This window comes from Pinus tabuliformis, chromosome 2_2 (assembly GCF_031772625.1).
Source record: "Pinus tabuliformis cultivar Carrire ecotype Pingquan chromosome 2_2, CPIR1, whole genome shotgun sequence".
NCBI lineage: Eukaryota > Viridiplantae > Streptophyta > Pinopsida > Pinales > Pinaceae > Pinus > Pinus tabuliformis.
Genome location: NC_142300.1, coordinates 1060634623 through 1060637743, shown reverse-complemented (window position 1 = coordinate 1060637743; position 3121 = coordinate 1060634623). Strand labels below are relative to the sequence as shown.

Genomic DNA, 3121 nt, shown 5'->3' with positions numbered 1-3121 from the left:
ATTGTTTTTTATAAATATAAATAAAATAAAAATTATTTTGTGAAATATTTAATATAAATATTATTTATTTGTTAATTAAATTCTTTAATATTGTTGTTTGTTTTTGTTGATCAGGAGTTCAATTTTTTTTTATTCTTTTGAAACAGGCTTCTTACTCTAGACCACCATTCATTTGGTTTAACATCTACGAAATGGAGAGAAATGCTTTAAGATTTCTCATTCTTTTATTCTAAATTACAAAAAAAATATTTAGTATAAATTTATATAATTTAAATATTAAAAAAAATTAATAAATAATTTTATTTAATAATTTATTTTATTATAAAAGTAATAAATTGTGAATGACAACATTTCTATTGAATCACATAATTCTATGCTCATTCAATTGGATTTTTTTTATAAACGATAAATTAATATAATTAATATATATTTTTATTAAATTATTTTATTATAAAAATAATAATTTATGTAGAGTAAAATGTTAAATTAATTATATAATTTGATGTTTATAGGATTGGTTTTTATTTTTTAAAAATGACTATCTTATAAGTTTTATTTTTTTTTATGATTTATATGGTGAATTTTATCCACTAATATATTTTAGAATTGCTGCGCACAATGCAGAGAACCAGATTCCAAGAGTGATGATAGACGGATGTCGCAGTAGAGCTAATTGATACAATTACCTTACGCTACAGAAAATGGTCAGCGAAAAGGAATGGACTGATTATATTCGAGATGATCCCCGTTGTCCCCATCTTCGTAACAGGCTACAGACCGATGTGTCAATATTCAGGGTTCCCAAGTTCTTCAAAGACACAAAAAGGGAAGCATATGTCCCTCGAAGGGTTTCTTTGGGTCCATATCATCACGGAAGTGCAGAGGTTCCTTCGATGGGCCATCACAAAGGAAGAGCCCTCCGTATGATGATGAAGAGATTCAATGCTAATAAGAACCTGCCAGTTGATCCAAATGATATGGATTTCGCCAATCATGCAATGGAGCAGATCCTGAAGCTGGAGAATCAAATCAGGACAATTACGAAGAAAACATCGATTGCGATGGAGAGACCCTTGCTCGGATGCTATGTTTGGACGGTTGCTTCCTCCTAGAAGTATTGAGAACTCTGCGTGGGGATAAACTCTCCAGAGTCGAGGCGGGTAACTACTATGACCCTATTTTTGGGGAAAAGAAGCTTGACTACGCACAAGATGTATGGGGCGACCTTTTGATTCTTGAAAATCAAATACCTTTCATCGTTCTCCTAAAGCTACTACAATTGGAGCTCAACACGGCCGTTGGTGTCCAAGAAGAGCTTTTCGAACTGGCGAAAGGTATATTGAGTTTCCGCACAGCTTTCGATAAAACAAATTTGGATATACATGAGCAACGGTCCTGTGATCATCATCATCTTCTGGATTTCTTGCACACCGTAATTGCATCTCCAGCTTCCGAAGAGGGTGAACCTGTAGATGAAGGTAAGTGTAGCATCCCCATTGACTGCTGCAATAGAATGTGTATTAGAATGTTCCAAGGAAAAAGCAAAGAAATGAATGACACCGAAAGAATCCCTCGCGCAGTAGAATTAAGAAATGCTGGGATCAAATTTTCACCACTCCAGGGAGGCTGCATCAAGCGAATTAAGTTTGACGAGAACAACGCCACAATTTTTCTTCCTCCGATCTCTATCATGGATCTCACAGAGAGAGTATTCCGTAACTTGATCGCTTATGAGATGTGCAAGCCATCTGAAATAAATTACGTGAGTTCTTACATTTGTCTCATGATCGACACGGAACAAGACGTGGCCTTGATGAGAAGAATGGGCGCCCTTAAAAACTGGCTCGGGAGTGACAAGAAGGTTGCCGACCTTTTCAACGGTCTATGCAAGGAAGTCACCCTGTATGAGGAACATGTCTTCGACAACCTGACAGAAAAGGTGAATGCGCACTACAATAATGAAATGAAGGTCCAGATTGGAAAGCTTGTGCAGGATCATTTTTCATCGCCGTTGAAAGCTTTATCTTTGACGGCCGCAATTGTCATACTTTTGCTCACCGTGCTGCAAACAATCTTCACAATTATATCGACATATAAGAAGTAGACCCTCCCCTCTCCTCCCCTCCCCTCTCTTTTACCATCCAAAAAAATATGAAGTGTAAATTATGTGTAGTCGGTTGTAATAGCCAGGATTGAACTTTGGATGATGTTGCCTCACAGTTTAGTTGGCTTAAGTGACGTGTACCGAGTATAGGATCGGAGAGGGAGTTTTGTATGGGAGATATTAACTTCTATTACCTTTGTCTGGTAGATATTAAGTGATGTGTTAGTGTAATTTCTATGTGAAATGAAATGTTTGGGTAGGACGTTGTCAATTAGTTTCAAGTTTTAAATGTGGTTGAAAAATGATTTTAATTTTTTCAATTTTAGGTGTGGTTGAGATATATTTCAACTAAAGTATCAAATTAAGATAGCTAATTCATCTCAAAGCCTTACTTATTGTATATATCTGAAATATTGTATATTGAATTATATAACTTTATTGCAAATTTTATTTTGGTGTAACTTTCTTATAGAGAGCCCAAAAGTAGGTGAGAAATGTAACCTCCTAGATATGTAAAATTTAGAGTAATATAAGTATGTGGATATATTTTTGTGTGTTCGTTACAGTCTGTTTGTAAGTGTGTTGTCAACAGCCATCTGTAAACGATGAGGCTGGTCAAATCCGGCATTATCTTCCAAACTCACGAGTTCTTCATTATCAAGTGCTAGGAAATGGTGCATATAATCTCGATGGAGACCCTGCTCGAAATTTGCATGAACATTGTGTGGACATGATAAATATTTGTTTAACTGTGTGAGCTATGTTAAGTCCGATGAAAATATCTTAATATCTTATTGTCAATTTGTTGTGGATTCTTCTGTTATTCAAATAGAACACATATAACCAAGAATGAGAAAGCAATCACACATGAACACAGAAGAATACTCTAGGGAAAGCCTAAGCTAAAATATCATACAAATAAATATGTCTGGATTACACAAAGCTTTAGCTCACAAGTTATCTAGCTCTCAGTACAATCCCTCAATGCTGCTCATAGACTAAATAGACACAACATAT

The 3121-nt window shown here is 35.0% G+C and overlaps 1 pseudogene; it reads left to right on the top strand.

Annotated features, from left to right (window-relative positions):
• The first annotated feature begins 628 nt into the window (after positions 1–628).
• On the top strand, positions 629–2324 carry LOC149197044 (putative UPF0481 protein At3g02645; annotated as a pseudogene).
• Positions 2325–3121: the final 797 nt, after the last annotated feature.